The sequence below is a fragment of the Heterocephalus glaber genome, unplaced genomic scaffold (assembly GCF_053883595.1).
Source record: "Heterocephalus glaber isolate CG9 unplaced genomic scaffold, H.glaber_assembly_v1.0 deba00001613, whole genome shotgun sequence".
NCBI lineage: Eukaryota > Metazoa > Chordata > Mammalia > Rodentia > Bathyergidae > Heterocephalus > Heterocephalus glaber.
Window position 1 is genome coordinate 26,585,462 of NW_028258384.1, and position 7,943 is coordinate 26,593,404.

Consider the following 7,943-nt stretch of genomic DNA (forward strand, 5'->3'; position numbering starts at 1 on the left):
AGGTCCGTGAAGTATGCTGCTGGGATCTCAATTGGAATTGCATTAAATCTATATAGCAGTTTTGGAAGTATGGCCATTTTCACTATATTAATCCTTCCTACCCAGGAGCAGGGGATGTCTGTCCATTTTCTGATATCATCTTCAATCTCTCTTTTCAGAGTGCCATAGTTTTCACAGAAGAAGTCTTTGATTTCTTTCGTTTGGTTGATTCCTGGGTATTTCAGTTTTATGGATGCTATTGTGAAAGGAATTGTTTGCCCTATTTCTCTCTCAGTGATTCTGTCATAGGTGTAGAGGAAAGCTATTGATTTGTGTGTGTTGACCTTGTAACCAGCTACTTGACTGAATTTGGTTCTTAAGTCTAGGAGACTTTTGGTGGAGTTCTTGGGGTCTTCTATATAGAGTATCATGTCATCTGCAATTAATGACAATTTGACTTCTTCATTACCTATCTTTATTTCTTTTATTTCTTTCTCTTGTCTAATTGCCATGGCTAATGTTTCCAGAAGTATATTGAACAAGAGTGGTGATAGTGGACATCCTTGCCTTGTTCCTGATTTGAGTGTGAAGGATTTCAGTTTTTGACCATTTAGTATGATATTGCCTGTTGGTTTTTCATAGATGGCTTCTATCAGTTTGAGGTAGAGACCATCTATTCCAATTTTTTAGGGTTTTTATCATAAATGCATGTTGGATTTTGTCAAGTGTTTTTTCTTCATCTATGGAGATAATCATATGGTTTTTGTCCTTGGCTCTATTGATATAGTGTATTACATTGATTGATTTTCATATATTGAACCATCCCTGCATCCCTGGGATGAATCCCACTTGATCAGGGTGTATGATCTTCTTGATGATCTTCTGAATTCTGTTTGCCAGTATCTTATTAAGGATTTTTGCATCTATGTTCATTAGTGAGATTGGCCTATAGTTCTTTTTTTCAGTTGAGTCTTTCTCTGCTTTGGGGATCAAGGGGATGCTTGCTTCCAGGAATGAATTTGGGAGTATTGCTTCCCTTTCAATTTCACTGAAGAGTTTAAACAGTAGTGGCAGCAGTTCCTCTCTAAATGTCTTGTAGAATTCAGCAGTGAAGCCATCAGGGCCTGGGCTTTTTTTAGTTGATAAGTTTTTAATTAAATTTTCAATTTCATTGCTTGATATTGGGTTGTTCAGAATTTTTAGGTCTTCTTCATTCAACTTTGGTAATTCATATGTATCTAGGAATCTGTCCATTTCTTCTGTGTTGTCCATCTTATTGACGTGTTGTTCCTGAAGTAGGTATTGATGATCCTCTGGATTTCTGCTGGGTCTGTTGTAATTTCACCCTTTTCATTCCTAATTGCATGGATTTGGGCTTTTTCTTACCTTTTTCTGACAAGTTTGGCTAAGGGTTTGTCAATTTTGTTGATTCTTTCGAAGGGCCAACTCTTGGCTTCATTGATTTTTTGTATCATTCTCTTAGTCTCCATTGCATTGATTTCTCCTCTGATCTTTAGAATTTCCTCCCTTGTATGAGTTTTGGGGCTGTCCTGCTTTTCTTTTTCTAGAAGCTTGAGGTTCAGCATCAGGTTGTTTAATTGGGCTCGTTCTGTTTTCCTAATGTGCATATTCACTGCTATGAATTTCCTTCATAAGACTGCTTTCATTGTATCCCATATATTCCGATATGTTGTATGGTCATTGTCATTGAATTGAAGGAACTGTCTGATTTCTTCTTTAATTTCCTCTGTGACCCATTGCTTATTCAGAAGTGTGTTGTTCAGTTTCCATGTGTTTATGAAATTTTTTGAGTTTCTTTTGCTATGGATCTCCAATTTCATGGCACTATGGTCTGATAATGTACAGGGGGTAGCTTCAATTCCTTTGCACTTACTTAAACATGCTCTATGTATGAGTATGTGGTCTATTTTGGAGAATGACCCATGTGCAGCTGAGAAGAATGTGTATTCTGATTTTGTGGGGTGGAAGACTCTGTAAACATCTGTTAAGTTCATTTGTTCAAGAGTTCGATTGAGTTCTAGTATTTCATTACTTATTGTTAGTCCAGTTGATCTATCTGTTTGTGACAGTGAGGTGTTGTGGTCCCCCACTACAATTGTATTAGTGCATATATGACTTTTCATGTCCGTTAGTATTTGTTTTATATATTTGGGTGCACTAGTGTTTGGTGCATAGATATTTATGATTGTCATCTCTTCCTCTTGGATTCTTCCCTTTACAAGAATGTAGTGTCCTTCTTTGTCTCTCTTAATCAGTGTTGGTTTGAAATCAACTTGATCTGCAAAGAGGGTAGCTACTACTGCTTTTTTGGGGGGTTCCTGTTACATGGGATATTGTTTTCCACCCTTTAACTTTCAGTCTATGAGTTTCCTTTTGAATTAAGTGTGTTTCTTGTATGCAGCATAGTGTTGGATTTTGCTTCTTGACCCATTCTGCCAGTCTATTTCTTTTGATTGGTGAATTGAGAACATTAAGTTTGATGGTTATAACTGAAATGTATTGACTTGTCATTGCCATGACTTTTTCTTTTTGCTGGGTTCTCCCCCTTTACATTTAATTTCTTGTCATGCCAGATGGGTTCATTCTGCTTTGCTTCCTGGGGTTGTGATCCTCAATGTCTGTTCCTAGGATATTGTGTAAAATTGTTTGGAGTGCTGGTTTGGTATTGACGAAGTTCCTAAGGTGCTCTTTGTCATGAAAGTATCTTATTTCTCCATCCATTTTGAAAGCTAGTTTTGCAGGGTACATCAATCTGGGTTGGAGGCTGTTTTCTTTTAGGGCTTGGAATATGTCACTCCAAGCTCTTCTTGCCTTGATAGTTTGCGTTGAGAAGTCTGCTGTGATTCTGATAGGCTTTCCTTTGTATGTGATTTGTTTCTTTTCTCTGACTGCTTGGAGAACTTTGTTCTTCTGTTGAGTTTCTGGAATCTTGAAATTATATGCCTATGTGTAGATTTTTTTTGATCAAGGCTATTTGGAGTCCTATATGCCTCACTTATCTGTATGTCAATTTCTTTTCCCCTGCTTGGGAAGTTTTCTGCCATTATTTCTGTGAAGAGAATTTTTATGTCATCTGCACTCGCTCCTGTTTCTTCATTGAGCCCAATCAGTCTTATGTTATTCTTTTTTTGCATCATCTAGCAGCTGCTGGATTGATTTCTCATGTTCCTTTAGAATTTTGAAGCAATTTTTCTTTTCCTGGTCACTAATTGCAGTCTTATCTTCTATATCTGAAATTCTGTCCTCACATTGGCTCATTCTGCTGTGTAGACTTTCAATGGAGTTTTTCATGTCCTGGAAATCTATTTGCATCTGTTTTATGGATTCCATTTGTTTCTTATGTTGGGATTCCATCATGTTCCTGAGGTCTTCTCTAGATTTATTAATCATGTCTTGCACTAGGGGCACAATTTCTCCTGTTATCTGAGAAATTATTTCTGATTTCATTTTTTCCAGATTCTCTTTTGTTGCCAGTCCAGTGGGTCTAGGTGGTTGAGTATCAGAGTGTTCCATCTCATTTCCCTTTGGGGTTGCTGTAGGTGATCTGGAAGTCTGGTTTTGAGACTTATTTATGTGTTTTCTCATTTTGACTGGGGTGGGGGGCTGTTACCACCTGCATGGATTACCTCTGGGCTGGGTGAGGTGGGACAGGGGCCGGGAGCAGTGGTAGGGATGGTGACTCAAAAGCCCTTTCCTGTGGGCTGGGAGCAGCCAAAGGGATGGTGGCTGGGAAACCCCTTCCTCTGGACCAGGAGCAGTGGGATGGTGGCTCAGAAGCCCCTTCCTCTGGGCCAGGAGCAGCGGGACAGAAGGTGGCCCAAAAGCCCTTTCCTCTGGGCTGGGAGCAGCGGGAGGGATGGTGACTGGGAAGCCCCTTCCTCTGGACCAGGAGCAGTGGGATGACAGCTCAGAAGCCCCTATCTCTGGGCCTGGAACAGTGGGACTCAGTACCTTGGTCTGGTGGTTTGTTGTCCTCTGCATCTTTGTAGTGTGGAATCAGGTGGCTGCCTGTCTGCAGCAGGGTGATTTGATGTCTTCCGCGTGATCCATGACCTCGGTAGGCCATGCACAGACCTGCCTGTCTGCAGCGGGCTGATTCAGCGTGTGTTCTATGCAACTGGGGACCTCGGTAGGGTGTGGGCAGACCTGCCTGTCTGCAGTGGGGTGATTCAGCCCTCAGTAATTATTTCTGATTTCATTTTTCCCAGATCCTCTTTTGTTGCCAATTCAGAGAGTCCAGGTGGTTGAGTATCAGATTTTTCCATCTCATTTTCCTTTGGGGTTTCTGTAGGTGATCCAGAAGTCTGTTTTTGAGGCTTGTTTACGAGTCTTCTCATTTCCCCGGGGGGGGGGGGCGGGGGTGTTGCTTCTGGCACCCATGCGGCTCACCATCTCTGCCCTAGGAGCTTGGGATGGCAGTGGGGGAGCTTCTTTCCGGGTGCTCAAGGTAGAACTCTGAAGAAGCAGCTGACTTCTGGGTTCATATAGGACACAAGCCTCTCATGACATTTTTAAAGAAAGAATTGTAGAACAAATATTGTCATGACATATAAAGATTTTGCTTCTATCTTGCCAATCCTTTCCTAATTGTGTCATTTTATTGCCAGACTATTTTGGTTTAGGCCTAGGTTTCAAAGTTTAATTGACAGGTGAGGAGTCAGCATATTAGCCCTTGTTCCCCACCTTAGAGTGAAAGCATTCTATCTTCTCCATTCATTATAAGGTATTTTTTCTGGAAGTATGGAGTACCTGTCTTTGATCTGTTGAGAAGGTTCTGTTCTACTTCTGATCTCCTGATAGCTTTTACCATGAACAGCTGTAGAATTTAGTCCCATACTTTTTCTCCAACTAGTGACAGGATCATATAGCTTTTTCCTTTCCTCTGTTAAAATGATGACTTTTGGGGGTGGATCTTCCAATGCTGAACCAACACTGCCATCTCTATAACAAAACCACTTTCTACATACTGCCAGATCTGACTTCTAATAGTTTGTTTTGTTAAACAAATGTCTATCTATGTTCATACTTTTTTCTTCTATTATCTTTACCCAGTTTTAGGATTACCACAATGTTGAGTTCCTAAAATGAGGGGAGAAGTGTTCCTTCTTTTTTCTGCTTTAATTATTTGATATAATATATCAGTTAAAATGTTTATGAGCCTACTATTGTCATATAGGTAAGTTTTCAAACTAGGAATATACTTTCTTCAATAGGTGCTATTCAAATTTTATATTTCCTCCAGAGTTAGTTTCATTAATTTGTCTTCCAAGGTACTTCTTAGAAGTTGTCAAATTTATTTCAAAAAAGTTTTTTGTAATATGCTTTCTATATCCTTTTAAATTTTGTAAAATCTGTGGTAATATCTCCTAGATCTTAATATTGTAATTTTAAAAATATATAACTGATATTGTGTAACAGGAAGAAAAGGTCTAAAAGAGCAGGGGAATTGGGAGGGGTAGGGGAAGGGAAAAAAGAGAAAGGAAAAAATATGAGAAGAGGAAAAAAATGGAAACAAGGTCTTTGCAAATAGGGAAGGGTGGAGGGGTTGAAAGGAGGGCAAGGGAAGGGGAAAAAAATAAGAACCAAGAGACTCATATAATGGTACAAGATCCCAATGATGAATGTAACTGTATTGTATACCGAAAATGTACTAATAAACTTAATGGGGGAAAGAAAAAAAGCAAAGACCTCTTCTCTGAAAACTATGGCGCTCAGAAAAGAGAGATTGAAGATGATATCAGAAAATGGACAGACATCCCCTGCTCCTGGGTAGGAAGATTAATATAGTGAAAATGGCCATACTTCCAAAACTGCTATATAGATTCAATGCAATTCCAATTGAGATCCCAGCAGCATACTTCACGGACCTTGAGAAAACAATCCAAAAATTCATTTGGAACAAGAACAGACCCAGAATAGCAAAAGCAATTCTAGGTAACAGAGACATGGCAGGGGGTATCACAATCCCCAACCTGAAACTATACTACAAAGCTACTGTGATAAAAACAGAATGGTACTGGCAAAGAAACAGACCTGAGGACCAGTGGAACAGATTGGAAGATGCAGAAACAACGCCAGACACACTCAGCCATCTCATCTTTGACAAAGGAGTCAAACACCCTCACTGGAGGAAAGATAGCCTCTTTAATAAATGGTGCTGGAAAAATTGGGCTTCAACATGCCAAAGATTAAAACTAGACCTATATCTCTCACCATGCACTAAACTAAAATCAAAATGGATTAAAGATCTAAATATTCAAATAGAAACTCTGAACCACTTGGAACAGAAGTTAGGTAGAACTCTTGAAGACATCGGTGTAGGAAAGATTTTATGAACAAAACCTCAGTTGCCCATGAACTAGCACAAACAATCAGTGGGATCTCTTCTTATTAAAAAGCTTCTGCACAGCAAGAGAAACCACCAGCAGTGTGAAGAGACAACCCACAATGTGGGAAAAAATCTTCACCTGCTCTTCCTCAGACAAAGGTCTACTATCTCGAATCTATAAAGAACTTAAAAAGATCAGACCTCCCAAATTTAAAGACCCAATCCAAAAATGGGCATCTGAAATGAACAGACATTTCTCAGACAAAGAAGTAGAAATAGCAAATAAATACATGAAAAAATGCTCAACATTACTGGGCATTCGAGAGATGCAAATAAAAACAACACTGAGATTCCACTTCACTCCAGAAAGAATGGCTGCTATCATGAAATCAACCAGTAACAAATGCTGGCAGGGCTGTGGGGAAAAAGGAACCCTTCTCCACTGTGGGTGGGAGTGTAGACTGGTGCCACCACTGTGGAAATCAGTATGGAGATACCTCAAAGAACTAGGACTGGAAGTCCCATTTGACCCCGCTATTCCACTGCTGGGGATCTTCCCCAAAGAATTAAAAGAATCATACCACAGTGATATATGTGCACCCATGTTCATAGCAGCACAGTTTGTGATAGCTAAAACTTGGAAACAGCCCAAATGCCCATCAACTGGAGACTGGATAAAGAAAATATCGTTTTTTTTTAAATAAAATGCAGCACTGCTCAGCCATAAAAAATGAGAAATTAGAGACATTTATAGCTAAGTGGATGCACATTGAGGCAATACTCTTAAGGGAAATAAATAGGACACAGATGTGTAAATACCAAGTAGTTTCTCTGGTGTGAGAAACTGAAAGTGTAAATAAGGACTAAATGTATAATAGGTAATGTGAAATAGGAAGAAAAGTGGCAAAGTGGAAGGAAGTGGGAGGGCTAGGGGAAAGGATAGAAGGGAATGGGATTAATGTGAGAAAATGGAAAAATAGGAGCAAAATCTTTGTAAATAGGGAGGACTGGAGGGGTGGAAGGGAGGGCTGGGCAAGGGTGAAAATAAGAACCAAGAGAGAATATGTAAAGTTGCAAATTTCCAATGGTGAATGTCATTATATTGTATACCTAAAATGTACCAATTATTAGAATGAATAATCGATAATGTAAAATAGGAAGAAAAGGTCCAAAGGGGTAGGGGTAGTGGGAGGGGGAGGGGAAAGGAAAGAAGGGAAAGGAAAAATGATGAGAAATGGAAAAAATGGAAATAAAGTCTTTGTAAATAGGGCAGGGTGGAGGGCGTGAAGGGAGGGCTAGGAATGGGGAAAAAATAAGAACCAAGATGCATTATGTAAAGGTACAATTCCCAATGAGAAATGTAATTGTGTTGTATACCTAAAGTGTACCAATAAAAGAATTTAACAAAGTAAATTCATATAATCAATTACATGCATAACAACATCTCTAAGAGAAAATTGTTTTACTTGAGACATGAGGATGTAAATGGAATCATATGTATATGCCACATTGCCCTGCCCAGCAGAGACCCCTAGTTGGTTCTCTCTCTGGAAGAAATTGTTCAAAATCAAGACTATAGAGATAAATAAGGTCCTGACCATGAAGTGACTACTGT